This window comes from Typopeltis vanoorti, chromosome 5 (genome assembly GCF_054136105.1).
Source record: "Typopeltis vanoorti isolate ZY-2024b chromosome 5, IOZ_Tvanoo_1.0, whole genome shotgun sequence".
Taxonomy (NCBI): domain Eukaryota; kingdom Metazoa; phylum Arthropoda; class Arachnida; order Uropygi; family Thelyphonidae; genus Typopeltis; species Typopeltis vanoorti.
This window is the reverse complement of record NC_143553.1, coordinates 159,665,468-159,691,491: the sequence shown is the minus strand read 5'-3', so window position 1 is coordinate 159,691,491 and position 26,024 is coordinate 159,665,468.

Below are 26,024 nucleotides of genomic sequence, written 5' to 3'. Positions count from 1 at the left end.
TTTGTGTTTATAAATAATAACAATGCTTACAACATTATGTAAATGCAGTACAACATGTTAAAGGTTACAACTTATGTTTCCACATTGATTGAATAGTTAATAATTGGAATTGTTCGATTAACGCTTCAGATTACGAAACAAATGCACTGCGATCTAACGCAGTGTCGGAATTATCACGTTCGGCCATTGCAGCTAGACTCGCCGATATATGTTTGCGCTTGTCATTGCACATTACAAGTGATTCCGACACTGCTCGTTTACGCAGTGTCGCTAAAGATAAATCGTAAGATTGCGCGCGTTATTTCTGTGAGATACGAAACTTTTATTATTGGTGTCTGTTCGTGGTGAGGGTGAAATATTTTTAAGGAAGCCATTTTTAATATCGGTTAGCTTAGTGGCTTTGCGCTTCGCAACCATATGCCTGGGGAAGGAATGTCCTAGGTTCGATTCCCGCCGACGACGTGAGGAGTTTAAGGATCTGGTATCCGGAGAGTTCATCGAAAGACAACTCATCGATCGACAAATCGTCTAAAATGCAATTCACCGAAAATTTTAAATTTTCGAAAACGTTATGAGAAAATTGATCCATTTAGAACAATAACTGAACCGTGTAGAGTGAGATAGCAACGCAATTTTAGTAGGGAAAAATTATAGGACAATATGGTTTCTTATAGTGTTTCTTGTTCGATAACTCTTTCGTGCCTGTTCATGGGACTGATTTGCCTGTTTCTGGGAGGAAAATCCCAGCGATCTCCGTATTATGCCTGCTAACTTACCTTTATCTGAACAGGACTGATAAAAAATTATACGCGTAGTAAATGGAATTCCAGCTACCCAAGTCTTTCTAGCAAAACGGTTTCGTTTATACAGACTGAACTACGCAGGCTCCTTTATTATTATTATTGTTTCTAGTAGTAGTATGCGACTTCAATACAGCAATTATTATGGGACGAATTTCACTCAGATTCGCTATTTGAAACTTTTACAAGAAAATGTCGAACCGTTCCAGTTTTCAGTTCAGCTATATTCGAGGCGACAAAGAAGCAACGTGTCCAAATTATGAATTACAATAACTCTCTGACTTAGTGGAATTAGAAGTGGCCAGTACAAGATTCTGTCTGCATGGTTCAGTTTTTGTTCTAAATGGATTAATTTTATCATCACATTTTCGAAAATTTAAAATTTTCGGTGAATTGTTCATTCGATGAATTTTCATGTAACCAATTATCTTCCTCAGCCATAGCCAAGTTAGCCGGTCTTGGGCGTGGAGAGCAGAGTTTTTTCCCCCCAGTTTATCCGGGGGTTTTCATCCCGCAAGCAGGTAAACCGGCACACTGAACACACATAGATATAGTCATGAATATCTCCCTTAAGGGGATGCAGCAGATGCGAAACTGTCTGCATTATACTCCAGTAACCCCTCATTAGGAGGGGACTCAACCCGTCCCAGGACGGACGAGAAGGATAGGATAGGAAATTCACTTATTAATAAGTTGGTTACTGATTAGGAAAAATGAATTATTTTTTCTTATTTTGTATATGCAGCACCCCCACTTAAGGTTTTCACTGGTCTTATCAGGGATAAAAAGCTCATGACACATTGAGGGAAATATACGGGAGTGTCAAGTCTTACATGTGTGAAGCCGTTATTCAAAATAACCATATTTAATGCAAATGGAGAATCTAAAATGTAATCAGCAAATCTAAAATCTCAGCAACCCATAAATATAAGGAATCCAGCAGGTGTCTCACATTCCACAAATCTTTCGAGCAATTCAAATGAACGAATATGCTTTGAATTGTAAGAGACATTACAATAAAGAAATACCTTTCCCCGGAAAGGTTAAACAACTCAACAAGATAAACGATAATTACGATGTGGGTTTCAAAAGGGACTACATTCACTCCACATACCCACAGCTAGTTGTTGTTGTTGTTATTGTTAAACCGACAGCTTTCTCAATGGCCCAAAGGATGCCTCCAGCTGTACTTGCTGGGATATTGTTTGTATTTTTACAATTTTTATGAATAAATCAAAATGTAAAAATACAAACAATCAGCACTTTCGAAATGTTATAATAAGATTTGACTCAATCGAGAAAGTTCTTGTAAAAAGACGATGGCCACACCAATTTATGAAAAGGAGGATGGTCTGACAGCAAGAAGATATACTGTATTACAGGGATAATAAAAAGAAGTTAAACTCTATGGCAAAGATCAAAATACTTGAAAAAAAAAGAGATTCCGAAAAGGCTGATCTTACATGAACTCAATTTATACTTTAAAATTAATAATTGAAAAGAGAAGGGAATTTCAAAAAGAAACAAACGCGGTCTTCGTTGATTACGAAATAAACCTTTGGTATAGTACACCCATAGATGAGAGACCCTTCGACGCTTCTGCGCATGTCACAAAAAGGAGAATCCATTGATAAAAGGGTAATCAATTCGTCTTCTGGGATGAGTTATTTATTATTACACGTCGGAAAATTAATTTATCTTTTATGATCATTGTAGTTTATAAAGTGGTAACTATTTTGCTTGTACAACAGTTGGAACATTTTACGTATAAAGCACGTGATTTCGCGTGTTGGTGACCAATTCGTACATTGCCTTAGTTCTTTCTCCCCTTCAACATGAATTGACTCTTCTTGGCAGTCTGCCAACCACAGCTCTCGCTTATGTGGCCAGACTATAAAATTAACATATTATATTGTTTAAAAATTGCTTAAAATATTATTCAAATTAATAATAATAATAGTAATAATTTTTTAAAACATTTTATTATGTCTCAGTATAAATTACATACAATAATAATATTTACAATATTTACAATAAGGATTATACAGAATTTTTGAATTTAGAATATACATAATAATAATAATAATAATAACAATTTATTTATTTTATTTATTTTATTTATTTATTTATTATTATTTTTTTTATGTCTCAGATGAATTGCATACATAGTTGCTGTAGTAATTATATGTATATAATATTTATAACGCATTACAAGTGTGTATAACAGATTCTTGCAAGTTAATAATTTTCTTCCTCGAAGCTTAGCAGAGCTTATCTGAGGAAGATAATAGATGACAGAGGGTGATGGTTTCATGGTTGTGTTCCTATAGTGGTCACAAGCCAGGTGTTGATTTCACTGTTTGTTGGTACGTGCTTGAAAGACTTCGACTACTATTACAGTTTAACTTTTTTATTTTTATTTTTGTGCAAATAGGGTTGGATTTAGACGTGGTGTGGTTGTTTCTTTGTGTTCTTGTAGTGATGGTTTTTGAGAGGGGAGAGGTTGTCATAGGTTTGTGTGTGTGTGTGCATGTGTGGTGGGGGAGAGAGAAACAGGAATTGCTCTAATTTTCATTCTCGCTATAATATTTATATAGTGCCTGTTTCAGCTCTCTGTATGTTCCTAGATTTCTGTTGTCGAACGGCAGTTTGTTTATCATGTCAGGTACGTAGAAGTTTCGGGTGGCTTTGCCGTGGTGATTGTTGTACTTATATGTTATGTAGTTTGTTGACTGTGGTTTGTTATCTGATATGTTGTTCTCGTTACTCTATAGGTTGGGCTGTAGTAGTGTTTTAACATGACTGTGTAGTGGCATAAGTGTTTCACCTTAAATATTTTGTGTTTTGTCCGTGCTTCCTGCATAAGAGTGGGTTGTTCCCAGAATATTAATTTGACCATTTTATCTTGCAACCATTGTAGCCTGTTAAGTCTGTAGTCTGCCCAGAATGCGTATGATGTGATTGCATATCTTAAAATGTTTTCACATAATGCTTTATAGATTAGTATTTTTATGTGAGTTGGGGCAATGTCTTTTAATCTGTATAGTTTGCTTGCTATTATCCTAAGCTTGGTATGTAGGTAGTTTGTATGGCTATTCCAACTTTGATCAGCATCGAAGTGAAGTCCAAGATAGCGCGTTGTTTTCACCTGTGTGATGGTTGTGATTTTAGGTTCTGCACTTTGTGTATAGGATGATGAATGTTTGATTGTGAGATATTTAGTTTCTATGGGCAGGGTTTGGGGATTTTTGAATATCATTAGCTTTGTTTTTCCAGGGTTTATGTATATGCCGTTTTTGGTTAACCAGTTAGTGATTTGATTGATGTCGTGTTGCATATTTGTGTAAGCGATATTTGCATTGTTGTGAATGGATACTATGGCCATGTCGTCTGCATACTGCAAGATTTTACTTTTTAGGGGGAGTTGGCTTATGTCGTGTGTGTATATGTTAAATAGAATGGGAGATAGGACAGCTCCTTGCGGTACTCCACAGGTTACATGTACCACTTTGCTGTATGCTGATCCTATACGTGTGATGTGCTTTCTGTTTTTCGTGTATGCTTTAAACTACTGGAGTAGACGACCTCCAATTCCGATATGGGTAAGTTTTGTTAACAAGGTTTTATGTGTTAGTGTGTCAAATGCTTTTGTTAGGTCAATGAATACCACTAATGTTATTCTGTTTTTATCCAATGCAGCGTTTATTAGATCTGTGAAATCTTCCAGGAGTGTTGCTGTTCCTTTATTTTTTTGAAATCCATATTGTGTTTTGGGTATGATTTGAGATTTTTCAATATGTGGAGAGTTTCTGATGTACAATGCGCTCCATGATTTGGTTGATTACAGGCAGCGTGGCGATAGGTCTGTAATTACTTATTATGTTTCTTTTTCCCTATTTGTGTATGGGTGTGATTAATGCAGTCTTCAGTGTTTCAGGTATGTGTCCCGTTTCGAAGATTTTATTTAACAGTTTTTGTATAACTGGAAGTAGGTCGGTTGAGTGTTTCTTGATGTCTTTTGGTCTGATTCCGTCTATCCCCGGTCCTTTGTTAGGATTAATTTGTTGAATTGCCAGTGATAGTTCTTCTTTTGTTACTGTGGGGAACCACATCGACTGGGTTGCTTGTGGACCTAGTGGAGAATGTTCGTTTGTGTGAGGAAAGGTTGTTTCTTGCAGCTTTTGGACAGAGTTCACGAAGTGCTGATTAAAGTTGTTTGCCAACTGTTTGAGGGATTTGGGATCGCAGGCAAAGCTGTGTTTTATTGTTTCATTAATTAATGAAACAATAAAACCTGATTAATGAAATTTCATTTCATTAATCAGGTGCCAGGTTTCCTTTATGTCATTCTGAGCTGTTGTTAATTTGTTGCTGTATTAGTTTCTTTTTGCCGTTCTAATCTGGGTTGTTAGGAGATTTCGTTTTCTTTTGTATTCAGCTTTTAAAGCGATATTGTTCGGCGACTTCTTAAGTTGTTTCCATAGGGCATCTTTTCTTTGTATGTCTGTTAGTATGTTGTCTGTTATCCATGGATTTTGTTTCGTTTGGGGGGCGTATTTTTATTTTTGTTAATACTTTGTTATATATTTTGTTAAAAGCAAGTTTAAGATTATTATATACAGCTTCAGCAGAGTCTAAAGATGCTATCTGCATCCAGTTTGTTTTTCTATTTTATCGTTTACTATTGTTTCGTTTAGAATGCTATAATACTGTTTTGTAGTCTCAGTGATATTTATGGGTTCTGGTTCAGTGTGTAACTAAAATGCTGTGAAATAATGGTCTGCTAGTTTGCATGTTATGACGGCTGCTGTGTGGCTGTTTGGAGGAACCCTTATATTTACAGGGTGTTCGGGATAAATTTGACATATTTATAATTAATTATATTTTTCCGTAAGTTACATGTATTAACACACACTTCTCTTCATTTAAAAGTTTGGACCCTTCTTCATTCATATACAAGATGTCAGAAAGGATGGATAGCTGGAACCCACCTGAATCATGGAAGAGAATAACTTGTATCATGATGATTCGTGCCCGCCATCAAAATAAGGATATTACGACTGCTGCCCAATGCTCCCTGAATACAGTAAAAACAATCAGGCATGAACTAGAGACTTGCAATGGTGACTACGAGGATGTAGCAAGAAGAAAGATCCCTAGCAGACGATCTGATTGCGTTCGTACAGCAGAATTCCTCGCAAATCTGCAGGAACAGGTGTTGAAGAACCCTGGCATTGGAATTCGGGCTTTGTTCGTGGAGTTGCTAACTGTAGTCAAGCCCTGGATAACAAGGGTAGCCAATGGTAGGCCGTATGTATGGCAGCAGGATTCGGCCCCTTGCCACACCTCTGGGAAAAGTCAAAAATGGTTGTCTGAAAATTTCTACGACTTCACCAGTCCAAATGTTTGGCCTCCAAACTCCCCAGACCTTAACCCCATGGATTATTTTGTATGGGGCGCAGTTGAAAAAGACACCAATCGCACTTCCAGTAATACAAAAGCCCAGTTAATGGATAAAATTAAAACAGTTTTTGCGGCCCTTCCCAGGGAGACTGTAGCATCAGCTTGTTCGAGGTTCCGAAGCAGAATTGAAGCGATCGATGCTAATGGTGGTTATTTTGAGTAAATCTTGTTGATAGTATTGTAATTAACTCTGCCTGTAATGTTTTTTTGTCAATTCATTAAATTTAATAGATACAAAGAAGATTTTCTTTTTCCTTACGAAACTGTCAAATTTATCCCGAACACCCTGTATATGATCGATGCAGGATGAGGTTGTTGTGTTTCCGACTATCTCTTCTCGTGTATACGACTGTATGGATGGGGTTATGTTATATGCCGATAATAGGTCTAGGTATTGTTCTGTGTTGTTATTTATGTTCCTAATGTTTATATTAATGTCTCCTATTATTATCAAGTATTTTGAGGTGCCTACTTTCGTGGCTGAAAGCCATCTGTTTAGTTCTTCTAGGAATTTTGTGGTGCTTAAGTTGGGTGGTCTGTATATTGCGTTTAATATCAGGGAGTTTTCTTGTTTGATGTTTTTAATTTCGATGCATATGTTTTCTACGTATTCTAATTTATAGTTTATTTCTGTTACTTCTAGTTTATGTTTGGTAAATATTATTATACCACCGCCTCGTTTTGTTTGTTTGCAGTGTTTGTGTGTTGTTGGAAGTGTGGCATTTGGTAGGTGGATGCCTCTTCGTTTGTCGTAGATACTTCAGTTAGTATTAAAATGTCTATTTCTTCTATATCTTCCTTCAGATAAGCTTGCAGGGTCAGCCAGTATTTTTGAATGCTTCTGATGTTGATGTGGAGAATAGATAGTCCTTTTTTGGGGATTGTCATTTGTTTCCATTCTGATATTGATTTCAGAATGTGGCAATTATCATGTTCTGGGGTGATTACGTCTGTTTGATGGTGTGCATTCATGTTGGTTGGTGTGCAGTTCCTTCTTTACGAGTTGTCAATATTCCTTTCAATGTGACAGCCTGTTGAGATCATCTACGGATTTATTTCGATTGGTTTTGAGTCTTGTGTCTTTCTAAGGAATATTTTGCTGTCTCTTATCCATATAAACTGGTAATTGTTTTCTGTTTTTACTTTCCTTGCTTGGTAGAATATTTTCTGATAGTGTGGAGTAAGGTATTCAGACAAGTATATTGGGGTATTGTCGTGGTCTCCTTTCAGATCCTTTACTACTGGATTTTTAATCCTGCTAGCTTTTATAAGTGTAGTTTTTGTTAGGCTGTTGGTGAGTCGCACTACGACGGGAGAAGACGGGTATTATTTCTCTTTTCCTTTTTTGTGGTAACCGATGCACTGACTGGATGTCTCTTGGTTCAATGGGGGAGCCGATTTTTTGGCTTTGTTGTATTACAGTGTCTCTTAGAGGTTCCGTAGCTATTTCTGGGAGACCATTTATGAGGAGGTCATTTTCGTGCTGCTGTTGGTTTGAGAGCTCGTACTGTTGCTTTAAAGAGTTTAGTTCTTGCCGTAGGTCCGTTGTCTCTTTAATTAAATTATGCTGTCTTTCAGTTAGCTCTTTGACGCAGTTTTTAATTTCTCTAACGGTCTGTAACATACCTTCTACCGAGTTATTATTAAATTTAATAAATGCCTCGTATTGGTTGAATTTTTCTGTAATTTGTGAGGTATGTTTTTTAAATAGTTCTCCAACAAAATCGATTAAACAGTCGTTTAGGTTTTGTAATCTATTTTCAAGTAATGCATTTAAAGATGACTCACCTGGGTTTCCGTTGTTGTTTTCTTTGTTTTTAATTCCCTCTGTTGTTGATTGCTGTTTACTGCCTGCGGTTGTTTTCTGGATTGGCTGTTTTCTGCCTGCGGTCAAAGGCGACGTTCCTTTGTTGTCTCTGCAATGGGGGACACTAATAATAATAATAATAATAATAATAATAATAATAATAGTATACCTCCAAATATAATAATATTAATATTAATAATAATATTATTATTATTATCAACTTTATGGTCTGTTCAAGAAATGTACACAGAAAATAAAACAGCAGCGAAATTAGAACAAACATCACAACGGAAGGAAAAGACATATCAAGAAGAATAAGGCAGCGCTGCCCACCTATCAGCGCTTTGGAAAATAGAATCCATTTCGAATAGAAATAAACTCATAGACAAAGAGATACACATTATTATTTGAAATTATCAAACTGTGTTAGCTTTTCTAGAATATGATTTACAAATATCATTAAACAAAACATATTCAAGTATCCAAATATATATTAAAAAAAAAAAAGCTTTCAAAGGAGAAAACTCAACAGGAAGTAGAACAGCGACAGATCATAAAATGAAAAGCTTTATGACATCTGTGATATGCATTAGCACATGAGCATGAAAAGGATACACACATTAAAATACCAAATTTTGTCCAAGTACGTGCCATGAGAAATAATATATTTACAGGGTGTTCGGGATAAATTTGACATATTTATAATTAATTATATTTTTCCGTAAGTTACATGTATTAACACACACTTCTCTTCATTTAAAAGTTTGGACCCTTCTTCATTCATATACAAGATGTCAGAAAGGATGGATAGCTGGAACCCACCTGAATCATGGAAGAGAATAACTTGTATCATGATGATTCGTGCCCGCCATCAAAATAAGGATATTACGACTGTTGCCCAATGCTCCCTGAATACAGTAAAAACAATCAGGCATGAACTAGAGACTTGCAATGGTGACTACGAGGATGTAGCAAGAAGAAAGATCCCTAGCAGACGATCTGATTGCGTTCGTACAGCAGAATTCCTCGCAAATCTGCAGGAACAGGTGTTGAAGAACCCTGGCATTGGAATTCGGGCTTTGTTCGTGGAGTTGTTAATTGTAGTCAAGCCCTGGATAACAAGGGTAGCCAATGGTAGGCCGTATGTATGGCAGCAGGATTCGGCCCCTTGCCACACCTCTGAGAAAAGTCAAAAATGGTTGTCTGAAAATTTCTACGACTTCACCAGTCCAAATGTTTGGCCTCCAAACTCCCCAGACCTTAACCCCATGGATTATTTTGTATGGGGCGCAGTTGAAAAAGACACCAATCGCACTTCCAGTAATACAAAAGCCCAGTTAATGGATAAAATTAAAACAGTTTTTGCGGCCCTTCCCAGGGAGACTGTAGCATCAGCTTGTTCGAGGTTCCGAAGCAGAATTGAAGCTGTGATCGATGCTAATGGTGGTTATTTTGAGTAAATCTTGTTGATAGTATTGTAATTAACTCTGCCTGTAATGTTTTTTTGTCAATTCATTAAATTTAATAGATACAAAGAAGATTTTCTTTTTCCTTACGAAACTGTCAAATTTATCCCGAACACCCTGTAAGTTGTCCCTGGGGCAGACTGGAATCGCAGTAACGAAAGTCCTACCTGAACCTAGACTGGAATCGCGGTAACTTTCTAAACCTTTATTGATGTGTGAGTAAAAGATGGACAGTAAAAAAGAAAGATCAAAAACCAGTTTAAAATACAGAAAGAAACCACTTGGGGGAAAGTTTTCAATCTCTGCATATGAAAGCAAATTATTACGCAAGAAAATATAAACAAAAATGGATCGAACATCTAAATCGAATGGACAACATCAGACTACTAAAAGTATTGCGTAGATGCGAAATATATTGTGAAAAAAAGATGAAAGACCAAGAAAACGATGGAAATAGTTCGGACTTAGTCTGAAAGTATGATAATAATAATAAGAAGCTCGTGTGTACGGGGAACGCAGTACGAAATGAGATCTGGAACGTCAATTTTGAAGTATCGATGAACGATTTCTCTAACAGTTTCTGTTCACATCATGACAATGAGTGACATAACGATGTATGCATAAATAAATAAACGAATATCAACTGAAAATGGGTTTACTTACTTAACATTTTGCTCGGTAACACACTGTTTTACGTTAGTTTCAAGAGTTCGGAAAATTTAAACGAAAGAAACACAACGGGTCCTCGATTACAAAGGTCAAAGACAGGAAACATCCAAATACGGAAACAAATTTATTGCAAAAATATTCCACAAATACTCATTGATATCGTAACATAACATTTTTTTTTTGGTTGGTGTCGAGGCTAGCTGATGAAAGGACGTACTGTCGGACAACTCCTGAAAGTTTTGTGATTTTTGTTGATTTATTAATATTTTGTTAGATTTAATTGTGTAATTTTAGTATTATGGTAGTTTTATTAGTGTAGTTAATGTACTAAAGTGTTTTATAACATAATCTATGTCGGGAAGTCGCCGCTAGAGGGATTCGTAGTGTATAGTGTTCGTGAAAGCTCCTGATAAGATAAGCGTTATTTTCAGTTATCGTTGATAAATTTACTTTAATATTGCGTAGTTTTGTTCGCCTTGCTTTGTTAGTGCGTCTGTTTGTGTGTTTTTGGTGTTTATAATTTATGATTTGATCAAATACGTTACTAGTAAGTATGGCTCCAGTACGAAGGAAAATGGCGGCCAGTAATGATGGTTCGCCATCTTCTTTCAAGAACGGTAATGAAGATGATTCAGTGTACTATCTGCGAAATGTAGGCGTTGCGGAGTGCGGTCAGAGTGTAGTTAGATGATAATAAAGGAGTGAATGTGTGTAGAAAATGTAGGGAGAATGAGGAATTGAAGTGTATTTCGGATCGTGAGTGTGATATTTTTGTCAAACTTCAGAATGAAGAAAATAGGGATATGACAAGAAACGGCGAGGTCGTACCAGAGAATTGTGAGTGTGAATGTAGAAAGTGTGAATGATAGTAGTAATGGTTTTACAGAGAATAAAAAACATGAGATAGATGCAATGAGTGAGATCGCGTTGTTGAATGGTGCGATACAAAGGGCAAAAAAACAGCTAGAGCGTATGAGCAAAAGTCTACTGAATGAACCAGCCAATAATAAAAAGTATGACAGGAAAAATAGGCGTATGAATGTGAACATGAACAAAATGAAGGATAGAGTGCTGTATGGAGACTCGTTAGTACGCGGTGTGTTAGTAGAGGATTTGACAAAATCGTACCATCCTGGTGCGACCATAAAGGATGTAACTGAGTCTATTAGAGAGCAAAAGGAAAGGGTGATAGAAATGATTGTTGTGGCAGGTACGAATGATTTGAAAGATATAAAATGGAAATGATAGAAGACCTGAATGAATTGTTTGAGGTAGCAAAAGAAAAGAGTGAGAGAGTTAGAATGATTAGTCTTTTGCCACGGTATGACAGTGAAATGTTTAAAAGGAGGGCCATAATGACTTTATGCGTGGGTTATGTATGACGAGTGGCGTGGAATTTGTGGATGTGTGGAGTACGTTCGATGGGCGAAAGGATCTATATAAGATGGATAGCTTGCATTTGAATGGTTATGGTGTAAGGAGACTTGAGAAAGTGTTGCTGAATGTAGTGGATGTGCAAATTCAGGGAAACTAGATTTATTAAGGGGGGGAGTAGATATACAGTCCTTAGGGAGGCAGTTGAATGTATGAATGAATATAATATGTCCGAGCGAATAAGGACAACAAATCAGAGTGGGATAGTTAATATAAGGCATCAAGGTAGGGTTGGGGCTAATGGGGATCTTAAATTCATGGACACTAATGCTAGGAGTATTAGGAACAAGAAGGAATAGTTTTTGGCCATGGTTGGCACTTCCAGATCACAGGTTATTGGTATTAGTGAATCATGGCTGACTGTAGATAATATAGCTAGTGGGATTGAATGTGATGGGTATAGTGTGTTCACGAATGAACGGGAGAATAAAATGGGGGGGAGGAGTATTGTTGATGATAGCTGATGAGCTACAGCCAAGGAGAATAGAAGTTGAATTGCAGGATAGAGAAAAGAGCACATTTTAGGCCATTTGGTGTGAGATTGTGGCTAGCAGAACTAAATATACAATTGGGCGCTGCTATAGACCAGGTGATGGAAAAGATGGTGGTGACAGTATGCACAAGCAAATAGAAGAAATGAGTGGAAGGAGGGTAATTATTATGGGAGATTTCAACTATGTCGCATTGATTGGAGTGAGGAGAGGACACACGGGAGGAAGGAATTGGATTTTATGCGGTTATTAAGGGATAACTATCTGCGACAGCATGTAATGGAAAATACTAGGGGTCAGAGAGTGCTTGACCTAGTAATTACATCTAAGGATATGGCTGTAACAAATATGACCACATTGCCACAAATCGGTGAGAGTGATCATAGGGTTTGACTTGGGAGGTGGCTAAAGGTGTGGAATTTTCAATTAAGACAGGGTACATGTGGAATTATCGGGCTAGAAAGTATGACAACATAGGAGTTTGATTGGTTCAGTGCCATGGCATGTACAACTGCAAGGACTAGAAGTGCATGGGAGGCAGTTAAGAAGTGTTTGTATGAAGCAATAGCTGACTGTATACCTAGAGTCCGAATAATAAATCAAGTAGGGGTTAAATGGATGAATAACACCATTAAGCTTGAGCTGCAAAAAAAGAAACAACTATGGAGGGAATTTAAGGAGAAATGTGACCGGCAGGCACATGAACGGTATAAAGCGCAGGCCAGAAGGGTAACGAGTGTGGTAAGAAAAGCAAAAAAGGATTACGAAAGAACATTGGCCATGCAGGCTAAAGAGAATCCTAAACAGATTTTTAGATATGTAGCAAGTAAAAGGAAAAATGTACATGGCAGAATAATTTTAAAGAATGTCGATGGTAGGGAGGTAGTGAGTGAGCACTTTGCAAGAATATATCATCCAGGTGGTGACATTGCAGAAACGAATGTACTAGTAGATTATACGGGAATTGTGGTGAATGAAGTGGAGGTGAGTAGTCTATTGCATAACCTCAATGTCAATACATCTGTGGGATTGGATGGTATACCAGCTCGTATTGTACGAGAAGTAGCTAAAGAATTGTCAGTACCCTTGACCATTTTGTTTAATTTGAGTCTCGGGTCTGGGTTAGTCCCGAGGGGGTGGAAAGAGGGGAAAATAGTTCCACTGCATAAAGGTGGTTCCAAGACTGCTGTTGTAAATTACCGACCGATTAGCATATCAGGAATCATTGTCAAGGTCTTAGAGAAATTAGTAAAGAAAAGAATACAGGATTGGATAGATGAAAATGGGATATTGTATGGGGGACAACATGGTTTTGTGAAGGGTAGATCATGCCTCAGTAACTTGCTCACGTTCTATAACACAGTGACGGCTGAACTGGAGAGGGGTAATGGGTTTACAGTGATACTACTGGACCTTGCCAAGGCCTTTGACAGGATACCAAATGGAACCCTAATCAGTAAACTGGAGCAGATGGGGATAGATATAGGGTTGGTGAGATGGATAGGAGGGTGGTTGAAGGAGAGATACCAGAGAGTGGTTTATTCAGGAGTGGAGTCTAAAAGACGGCTTATGACTAGTGGTGTGTCGCAGGGCTCTGTTCTTGGACCACTTCTTTTCAATTTGTTCATCAATGATATAGGAAAGGATTTGAGAGGAAGTGTTCACTTGTTTGCTGATGATGCAAAGTTGGGTAGAGCAATTGTGCGTGCACAGGATGTCAAACTGTTACAGGATGATTTGGATAGTTTGGAAGACTGGGCTAGGAAAAATGGATGTCAATTTAATGTGGCAAAGTGTAAGGTTATGCATTTTGGGGTGAAAAGATTAGCAGCAGTATATCGCATTGGTGGAACTGTACTCCAGGAGATTGATGAGGCCAGGGATTTTGGAGTGTTGGTGGATAGGGAATTGAAGTTTAGGGGACACATTGCAAAAGTGACTAAATCAGTTCATCAAATCACTTGGCTTCTGAAAAATACTTTAACATGCAGAGACAAACAAGTTGTTGTTCCTCTGTATCGAGTCTTGATAATACCCCATCTGGACTACTGTGCCCAGTTATTGGCACCAGGGTTTCTTCGTGATGGGGAGGAAGTGGAGAGGATCCAGAGACGAGTGACCAAGATGATAGAAGGTCTGTGGAATGAACCTTATGAGAACAGGTTGAAGATTTGTGGGTTGCAGAGATTGGACGATAGGCGAAGGAGGGGTGATATGATTGAGACATTCAAATGACTGAAGGGTTTCTATAAGATTGATCCAGCAAATATTTTTGAAAATATGACTGGTGGTTGGAGGACTAGGGACCATGCATGGAAGCTGGGCAAGAGCGTGGTTGACAAGGGAGTTAGAGCTAGGTTTTTTACTTGGAGAGTGGTGAATGAGTGGAATAAGCTTCCAGAGTCTGTTGTGGGTGCTACGACCGTGAATGAGTTCAAGGCAAGGTATGATAGATACTGTGTCAATGTCGAATAGTTGTTCGTGACATGATGTTAGGGCCTCCCTCGATGAGTCTGTCGACTCCTTGGAGTTGTCTGGAACAATAATAATAATAATAAGAAGAAGAAGAAATGCAATTAAATGGCACACTTGGGGGATTAACATCACTTAAGCTTACGTCTTTTAATCAAAACTGAAATCCTTTACGCTGGCCCTGAAATATTCCGATAATTTTATGCAACCAGAATGGCATATTACTGAAGAACCACGGATGACAGGAAATATTAAGGTGGTTTATGCGAAAAGCGTCAGCAAATAGATTTATTGCACCTTCTTTATTCTGTCAAGAAAGTCCTTGTTTACAGGAAGTGGAATCATGCCATAAATAATGAAAATTGAATCCAATCTTCTCCAACCGATGCGACAGTCGTTGTCGTCCTACTGCACTCCTAGTATGATACGCACCACACTTAGAATTCTGTAAATTCTCCGCTGTGCTGCGTCAGTACATGAAATAAATGGGCCTGAAAGGAGAAAGGTGGCAGGTGGAGTGTCACAAAGCTCTGCGCATCAACTTGTTATAAATAACGCTGTGAATGGTTTTGGGAGACATAATACATGCTCACTGATGATGATGAAAAGCTGTGAGCGTTGTGAGAAATGCAACTGATGCGATGCAGCAGCCTTTCAGGAGGATTTCAATCGATTGGCAGCAAACGTGAGGTGATGGGTAGGGATTCGGTCCAGTGTTGGTTAATTGTAAACGTTAATTTGTATTCGTGTAAGAACTGTGCTTCAAAAAGTGAAGAAGACAAGCCCTTGGATTTTGTGGGCTAATCATTGATATTCTGAGAGTATGCTGCCAAGGTGGTGAAGACAATCCAGAGGAATGCTGCTGAGGTGAGGAAGTTTTTGACAGGAAAGTAGTTGAGTTGTTTCCTCGTATAAGATCTTGATCAGACTACTGTGTACACATTTGGACGCTTTCTTTTAGTGACGAGATGAATTTTTAGAATGCGTGCAGACGCAGACAACTAAAAGACCGTATAATGTAGGTGATTAGAAAATTGATTGTGGGAATATAAATTGAAGCTCCTCGTAAATAGTAGAAGAAGAATAAGGGGTGATATGAAACACGTCATTTAGAAACGCATACCTTACAGAAACTGGAAGAAGTTTTTAAAGGAGAATGAGCGAGAAGGCATCTCCGAAAACACATGAGCAAGAGAAGCAGGTTTCATGCATGGAGGCGATTGGGATGCAGTGCTAGAGCGTGTTGTGACTGCGAGGCCTGCTAATATATTTGAGCTGTAGCATGATGGAAATTGTAGAATATGGGATGGCCTCCATGATGAGTCGCGACTCTATGAAGGCATTCGTAATAATAGTAATAATAATAAATTGTGAATACCAGATTGAACACAACTTGCTTTACGCAGGGTGGGTCGAGGAATTCTTTTTCAGTATTGTAGCTTCTAACTGTTGAAATCTTGCCCGTTTCCTGATTTCATTGCAATTCGGTGGCATCCTTCTCTCTCTCTTTCTCTCTCTCTCTCTCGCTCCCTAGACAAGTGCGGCAGGTAGCAGCAGCACACATATCGAGAGGAACGACGCGATATTAACTATTTGTTCTTGTCGAAGTTTATAGAACAGAAAACTACGTAAACGTTGAAATCCTAATAAAACATTTACTGACTAAAATTATTTATTTACAAGCCGACGTTTCGCCAACTCCAACTAGCATTATCAGAGGCACTCTAACACTACGCGCTCAGTGAAGACAAAACTAAAATGACCTGGATAACAAGATAGTCAAATACACGGAGAGCGACAGTGGCGCTCTTTGTGGCGATTCTCGTTATTAATGATGACGGGTAGATAGGGCGGTGCGCCAAAATCCATTCAAGAACATAACGTAGGTTCTGTTACAGTTGCTCAGATTCTCTAGGATTTGTACCGTTCCCAGAAACAGTCTCTCCAACTTAAACCGGAATTCGTGAAGTTTCTTCCAGCCGATCAAATGGTTTTCTTCCAAGGCACGTTGTGCTAATCCACTTTTTGGTTGTTCTTTTCAGATGTAATTTTTATGTTATTTGGTAGTCCGTCCTGCTTTTCTGAAATTCTGTTCACTTCCAGCAACTACGACATGAATCATAGCTACGAAAATTTGAACGTGGAAATTAACTCTTCGGTTGAAAATGGGTGGATTTGTATCAGCTTAGGACGAGAGAAACCATTTTACGAGTTTATAACAGCAGGTGGCGCTCTCAGATGAAGGCATTTACCTCCAGGGATTTAGAATCCTACTTGCCGGTCACAGAGGGCACAGTTAAAAGCCATAATAAATGCCTCAGAGCTTTGTTTGCTAGTACCGTAATACTAATTGAACCTAAAATACCCCCCCCCCTCCCCCGACAGAACATACTTTCACGTGAAACTAGGATTTGTCTGACTGGAATGAACCTCCAACCTGCCTTCCCGCTTGTTGTGTTACGAGGTTGAGGTATTATGTCAGCTACACGTAACGAACGAGTAACAACTCGTGTGACAATTGACAAGACTGGATGTTGGGCTCGAATAGCTTCTTCTGCAAGTTCTTTGAGAATGTCATCAGGCTCGCGAAGTCATTGCAAGTTTGGGTGCTTTTATTCCATTTCTTTCTTTCTTTGGTCAAAGCATTTCTATTAGGAAAAAGGCCCTAAGGGAAGACACGAGGAGACTAGCGCCAACTAGGATCGACGCAGTTCTCTTTTTTGGCGTCGATCCATTTAATTAAGACTTCCGTTCACGCGCGCGCCTTCGAGCACTCCAGTTCAGTTCTTCCCCGAAACCGCTGGGATCTCGTCGCAAACGGTGTTTGCTTTACTGAAATGGCGTCGGATCAGAACTTTCACTTCCTTTGCTCCTCGTCTTGTTAGCGACGGCCCAGTCGGAATGCTCTTTGTTTGTCTCCAAAAAAAACGTGCCGGTCGCTGCAGAATCGACCTAATTTTCCTTTGCAGCGTGCGTAGCAGACTTTCCCATCGACTTGCTGTCCTCTCGACGGAGCTTGTCGAAACGATAACAAACTTCAGCAACACATGAGAAGAAAGAAAACTGCTTCCTGTCTTCAGGAATTCTTAAGATTCCCAAACACCTTTCCGGGTGATTTTGAATAAACTCGGTTTATTGGCACGAGGATGAAACAAAAGATTGTCCCTCAGTGTTAGGGGGGTTTCTTGGTGTCATCTTACAGATCAGCATATTTGCTTGGTATTTTTTAATCAACAGAGGGTGCTGTTATTCTGGAGGGTGGGCAACTCCGGTTTTCTTCCCCACAAAACAGACAGACCGAACATGCGGATAAGCCAGTTGACTTTTGAACCTGACATGTCATAAAAGATGGAGCGAGATGAACGGAATGGAAAGAGCATTCAAGCACGTCCTTTAATGTTAAATAAACCTGGAACAAGCATGTTAGAAGTTTGATTCAACTTTTGCAGTGTCGCTAATTTATTTAATCCGAATGGCAAAATATATTCCACCATCTGAAGTAGGAATTTAACTTCATCCGAGGAATTTCATCCATGGAAATGTAATTTTCTATGAAATTAAACTCCACCTGGAAGCCCAGCAGTTCATTTCGCTATTCTCGATCCACAGCTTCGATCTTCCGATCTTCCCACCCACCTTGGGAAAACAGCCGTGGAAAGTTTTGTATAAACTCATGGGGTTGCACTCGCCATTAGGTCGCCAACTTCCTCTGTAGTCGCTCACTATACGTGTAATGGTATCTTCGATCATCAATACCTTATGTGATCGCCCCGCTATCCTCTACAGGAGTAAGAATAATTTTGTGAACTTTGAGGCTACTAAAACACAACAGCGTCTAATTTCTCACAAACATCTCGCATCTTCTGCCTTCACTTTTCATGATTTCTAAACACCATCAGACTTGTCTTCGTGGAATGACTGACACCTCTGACCTCTTCTGCATCTACACGTCTCGCTATAATTTCTTCAGCCTCCAAAAACTGGGACATTCTCTGACCGAGATACCACCCACACGTGACCTGTTAATGCCGCATTTTCCCTTCTGTTCAACCTTGGAACACACGTGTGGCGATGCGCACCCAAACTTCTTCAAGATTGCTCTATGTACACGTAAGAGGGCAATCCAATTATTCGCTAATCTGTCTCAACGGATTCACTCCAATAACTCTCCCAGACGTCCAGAAGTTTCTTCCCTTTTTCTCTTCTATTCGTACCTTCATCGACAATGTTTTACCTCCATCGTTGCTTCTCTTTTTTGCAGGCTCTAATCAAAAGAGAAGGAGCCACTGAACATCCATTTGCAAACTTATCTTCTCTTTCATTCCATCTGTTCTTTGAAATTGACCGCCTTCTTCACTTTATGGTCTCCAAAAACTTCATCCTTCAACTCTTCAAGAAACCACACTCCTTCTTTCTCTCTTTATGTTCACATCAAGAAGTCCCTAATGACAACAAAGAGCTCTCTAATTTGTTCATTGCAAACGAAAGACGTTTAAGGGTTTTGTTTGCTAATTTGTATTAACGAGAAAATCTGATGGCGAAGATTAAAATATATTTATTACATTCGTAAATAATCTAAAGGGGAAAATACACAGTGATGGCCCTGATGAAAATAAAGTACTACGGAGTTCACCCACCTTGACCACATCACAATGTTTACTCATACAAATTTAAAGGCTGCCACGTGATACGCAATAAAATAATATAAACATTTAGCAAATAACCTTTCACCATCTTCTCATAAGACATTCCGAGGTGCTTTGCACTCTTAGCGATGGTTTCTTAAAAACAAAAACGTTCAACTTTAGCAACTGAACATTCGCTATTTCCCTCTGTCAAACCGCCCTCAGAGGGCTTCACAGGAAACCCTGGCAACAAATTTCTCCCTTGCCCTTTAAATATTTGCTTTTTCAAGTTAAAAGGAACCACGATTCAATAAATAGGTAGCCTTAAAGGAAGACAACATTTCTGGTCCACCAGAATAAAGTTTGATGTACGTTCAATCTGTTTATTTGCCGGGTGGAGGCTTTTTATTCGCCGTTCCAGAATTAGTCGATCACTAGGGATGGGGATGTGGGATTTTCCTCCTCGGAAATCGACTTTCCGAGGGGGGGGGTATGAAAAGGTCTGATAAACACCGACAAGAAACATGACTGGTTTATGCGACAACGGAAAGACTTTATCTCAGAGGATTGTAAATGATGCAGCACTCCGTGGGTGATATGTAGGACGATGCGTAAGTTACGTGGTTCCACCTCCAATTCCTTCATGGCGATTATGAAAACTTTTCCATACACTCGCACACTGATTCTGACTGTTAGAGTTTAGGAACATCAGATGTCAGCAATTGTCTGCCGTATTCTCTCCCCCAATACCTAGAAAATCATCAGATAGCCATGAACTCAGCTGTTAGTAAGGACCAAAGGTGAGCCCAGATAGTTTAACAAAAATCATTAATGGCTAATCGATCTCCGCGTATTTCCTTTTGGAAATAAATGAGGTTATAAGTTTTTTTTTTTTTTAATTTTTGTTGTGTTCAAAAGTATCTGCTGTCCGCGTGTATGAATCCGATCCATTGGACTATGGAAAGTACGTTCAGAGGTGTTCATTGTGTGTGAGTGCGTGCGTGCGCATCGCAGTTTTCATGTGGCCGTGAAAGAATTGCAGAATTGAAAAGCGTTAGTTAAAGTGCTGACAATTCAAATACTCTCCGTACTGATATACCGGGGGTGGGATCATGCTGGTAGTACATCTTTATTCACGTTCAAAGAAGAAGAAGAAGAAGAAGCTGTCTTCCCAGGTGAAAACAGCTCATTTATCCAATATCTTAATTTGGGCTTAAAAATATTTATTTTGCACTTGCGACTCAACATTCGCGTTCGACTTCTTAACGGCACCAAAAACCAACGGACTCGCTGCGAGGGTTAAAAAAGAAAAGATTTGTCTGTTCATTCAGCGAATATTTCTTCGTGCATCCTTCTTCACGCCATCTTTCTTCGGCCGTTTACAATCAGGGTCGCCCGTTTTCGCTGGGTATTTCGCTACGTCTCTCCCCGGATTTTCATCCAATATCCACGACTTTCTCGGGAAGAGACTCGCCAGACTTGCTCAAATGGTAGCCGAAATGCCGTTAAATTAACCCGTCGCTGATGTTGCTCCCTCGGAATATTCTTCAAAGGGAGAATACTTTAAAACTTCTGGAAATAGGATTCGCAAGGACATCTTGCCCTGAAATCGCGTCCAAAATGTCAACCTAATTACGTTTAGAGAACGAATGCGTCACATCAAAAGAGAGAAGTGCACGTGGAGGATGTTTAAGCAGCCTTCAGCTCTTTGCTGTGCATCGTTCTCATTGCTGTGGGTGGAATTCGTTCGTGAATTTCCAAAGCCACAGAAAAAGTAGGCGAAACGACTCCTACTACATTTTATTTATAGCCCCCCCCCTCTGTTTCTCTGTGAAATGTGATCTCATTCGCCACCTGCGACGAAGCCTATTTGTTGATATTTCGCGAGAACAACTTCCTTCTGTTACGATAATCAGCTGGTTTATAGGTCATATTGTGACAGGGTATCAAAAGTCCGTCATGCACAAATGGGCGCTCCGATCGACTGTAGAAAAAAAAGACGAAGCAGTACTTGATTAGTACAAGGAAACTGAGTATTCAACTTTGATCACGAATTATGCCTTACTGGGTAAACAGACCGAAAGAAACGTTTTGTAGATCAGGTGGATTATGTCATACATTTCTTACAATTTTCGGTTGTTCTGGAGATTTCGTCGTTATTTCGATTGATAACCTCTCCTGCAGCAGCAAAAGATCTTATCATTCTTGAAGTGATTGGGTTCAGTGATTGGATTAGCGCATGACGGCTCTCGTTTATGAAGCAGTCTCTTAGCAACACTTCCAATTAGCGCTGTTTCAGCATCTCACCTGTCTTCATTCATTCAGCTCTCTCTCTCTCTCTCTCTCTCTCTCTCTCTCTTTGTCTCTGTCTCTTGAGCTGCTATTAGCGCAGTGCATTCTGGGAATCGATGCTGTGATTTCGACGAGAGGGAGGATGCAGTTCATCTCCTGAGGATGGTTAACGTAGCTTAGCTTCTCCATCAGCAACTTCCATCCACGACTTTCTAAGTGATTTCCGAGATGAGGGCCCTTCGCATGAGCTCACCCCAGTCAGCTCGTGATCTGGATTATAGTTCACTTATTTCTCCACTGGCCGTCGCCAAGTAACTACCGTTCCGAGTCCCTCGGCATCGCCGTAGCTTATTGTGAAGTGAAGCGATGGTCATTTGAGGCGACGAAACCTTTCGAATGAGCGAAGATTCCTGCTTGAATGATGGAAATCACTTTCCGGAATTATCACGAAAACTTACTGATGCGCACCTCAACTCTCCCTTTTGGGAGATCGGATTAAAACCATTGTCGAGTTTAGCTAATTGGATGCCTGTGGGCTCCAAAAAAAAAAAAAAACGATTGTTCGAAAGAAGTGAGATTTATTTATTTGTTTATCCCACCCACGAAACTCTGGCCCCTTTGGCGTATTAATTAGTCCAGTGAGTGAGCCAAGGGCACAACGATACGGAAATCCTCCTTTTGGAGATCAAACATGGAACTGTTTCAAGCCAATTCAAACCATCCATGAACAGGGTGGCCTTACACCAGGTGATAAAATTCATCTAAAATTCTACATTCGTACAATTCGTACTCACGGTGGGATCAGAACTGGCAGTCTTTCGGTAGAGGAGTGGCGTTGCTGTTCTGGACTGCCACATTGCTTAATTCTTGTTAATATTTGTTGTTTTTATTTATTTTTAACGCCTGTAATTCAGGAGGTAGCGATGACGTCCTGACTTGGAAAAGACCTTGCTTAATATTTAATGTAGGAAATCTATTAAGTATTATAAGATCTGTATAAGAGGTTAATAAGAATAAATATTAGTTAGCCATAAGACGTCGTTGTGTCTAAAAGATTATTAAAAGCCAGTTAAGCACTGATTCGATGTTGTTTGTGAATATCACTTCGTCTGGATTTGATGCTGGTGGAGTTGTATATGGATGGTTGGGTCAAAATTGCACCACTATTTATTTATAAACCGGTTTAGTAGACGATTTACTGCTAGAATTCAAAATGAGTACAAGAAACAAACGAACAGCATTCTGTACAAATGATTCATAAAAGCTGTGAATAATGGAAAGTGGAGTGCAAAGAGTGTAGACCGTACTGTGCCAACACTCCTTATGAATACCGGAGTCATGAATTTCTTATTGAGAAGCATTTGAAAAGAAATATTTGATAACTTGATAAGGGCAAAAATAAATACATTGGACATTATCAAATACATCACGCATTCAAAGAGAACATGGGCGAACACATCACAAGACACATCATCAAAAGAGGATCTAAATTAACAATGGAATGGGATCTGTAAATGGCGTTAGGATAAAGTTAAAATCAAGGAAGAATTGGCAAAATGAAATTGTTAGCGTTGATGGAGTGAAAACGATGAGGAAAAACTGTAACCACACTGGAATGGGGGAGAGAGAACTTCGTTCATCAGAGGACTGATATAGGCTAAAAACGAAAGAAGAATAAAGATGATTTACGAGGGTCGCACTTGAGTTCATTGGAATTGCGATCAGGAACGAACCTCTTCATAAAATTCAGTGGAAAGAATCCTTGATGGACGGTTCGTAGTTATTCCGTGTAGGTTCTTCGTAGTTTGCAAAGCGCATGAGTTGAATCTTCACCTAGTCGTCGCATAACCAAGAGCGTTCAAAAAATTGAGAAGCATCAGTTAAATTTCTCTTATTCGTTCACTCTTCATTAATAGAAGGTTATGCATTGATTGCTCGTAACTTATCAAAACTGGATATTCGAAATCTCTACAAAGCTTCAGCTTTCTTAATTCTGGGTTCAGCCCCATTTTTATTTAAAACAAAATATTTTGAACGATGGAGGAAATGTCTCAAATGAGTAAAATTCGAGGCTACAAAATCGTCAGCCAAAAATGGCTCCTCTACGTTCAGTTGCTGTGGTAATCGATGGAGTTACCATGTAAAGATGGTTCTGTTTGGGATCGTCTTGGATAATACTGTAAAATTAGTACAGTTCTCAGCAACTTCCAAATATTCCCTTTGGTTCCTTACACGTTTCTCTCCGTTCATGCAGGAGATCTCGAGACGATACTGGGGGATGGTTTTTCGTTCTCCGCAATTGACGATACAAACCATCGCCCACTCGGATGGGATTCATCTTTGAAAAGAAGCAGCGAAACACATAGGAGGCAGTTCCTTACTCAAAGAAAGTCTAAGATGGACCTGCGTTTAGAAAGAAATAGAATTAACTAACATTATAAATGATTAAGCTCTTCCTACTATCCTTAAAATGATTATGTCATTGTAAAACAGCAAGATCCGGATGATATTTTCGGATGAGTCTTCCATGACTAATCCCTATACAGTAGGACATCCCCATGAATTAATTCCTTGCTGATTTTCTACAGTGGCTTTCTTAGGAAGCATTTTTATCCAACAAAACAAGATCGCATTACTCAATGTTGAGGTTGTCTAGAGCAGTGGTTCCCAACCTTTTTCTACTTGTGTACCCCTTTTAAACCCATTTCTGTAAATTGCGCCCCTCGTTTTTAAAATAGCTGTTTTTAAACACTTTTGTTCAGTGCCTTCTATCTTAATGTAAAATAGTGGAAAGGAGTTGGGAAAGGAAAATTACTACACTAAAAGTACAAACCACAGATTTAATTTTACAATATTCATAACACAGAAATAAGTAGAGTTTCGTGTAAAATATTGATAATGATGATCAAGTACTTAACAGACTTTTGATTTATTATTATTAATAATATTTATTTGTGTTATCTGAAAAGTGTGTAATAATTGGTATACAGATCACTAGTCGATTGAAACATTGTTGGTGAGATCTTTGAGCTTGCTTTGATGCACTTAGTTTCTTGAAATCAGGCTCAAAAGATGCAAGATACAGTCTTAGATCCAGACTTGCATTAAGCTTGTTGTGAGTTACTTAATTTTATAGTGAAGGTGTAAGAAGAAAACCCTGTCTCCACTAGTTCAGTATTAGTAAATGGTCAAACTGATCAAACAGTCTGGCTACGGATGTATTTAGATTTTTGGAGAAGTTCTAGAAACGTCGCAAATGGAAGTCAGTGGAAGGTTCGTTATCGCGAAGGTCATTTCTTAGTAACACGCGATTGATTGTTCTGGAAAGGAGGATGCGTGACAAAAGTGACGCATGAACTATGCGTAATGATTGGTAGAAGAGTGGTTTGTAGGAAGGATTCATAGCCACGCCCTCACCCATCATCTTTCGCTTATGTGAGCTAGTTTCCAAGTGTCTTCATTAGCGGTGATTCAAACTTAACATTTATTCTTCCATAACTAACGTCTTACACGTTGTTTACTTTACTCGTTTTTCCGCCATTACTGATTATTTTTCGTGAACGGCCCAACAAGTACCACCGGTTGGGAACCGATGGTCTAGAGCAAAATCTATGGCCAAAATTTGTTTTTTTGCTTAAGCGGTACCAAGTAGATTCAATTGCTCAGTGTGAGAAGACACCTTCCTTGTCCTGCTTATTGCTGTTCTCACTCTGCGTCATATGAGACCACCAATGAGGTAGTAATGAAGGGACTCATTGAACAGTTCGGTATTTCGTGTCTACTGCAGAGCTTGCCGATCATCTAACTATTAGCTCTTCTCTCACTTATCGGTAATGGAAGAATTCCATTTATTCGTAAATCCCACTCACCAATACACTCCAATGTCATCTGTGGATGGTATCATCAAGAAAAAAAAAATTAATAAGTAGTTTTGTTCAGAGCAGGCATCCAAAAAAGACATCGCATGGATCTTATTTACGCATTGATCAGCTTCATCCCGACATTTAAGTAGTTGTTCAGTCAGGCCAGGCGGACACGCGATGCATTGATTGCATATCCGGAAAACGGGAATGCTGTCTTCTTACCGAATTCCTGGCGCGATGAAGAGTGCCCGTTTCCATCCCATCTGCATAAATGTGCACGTGTCACGCTGAAGACCGACGGGTCCTTTGTCGTTTTTACTTGGAGTGCCGTCGAGTGGTCACCTCCGTATTGACTCGCGGGCAATTAACGCGTTTGATTGAGCAATTCGAAGAGCGATTATGGCTTCGCTTTGCCAGAACAGCGCGTGCGGTGAATCGCACAAGAAATGTCCTGTTTATATTTCCACGGGGATCGTCAACAGACGGATTTATTTTGGAAACAGTCTCCTGACGTCGGCGTTAAAATACTTATAATGGCGACGTCTTACTTTGTCATCGCGGCACGAAACGGACTTTCCTTCTTGCTTGCTTCCCCAGCCGTGCTCACGCTTGGCGATGACATCCCTTTCCAACGGCAGAACC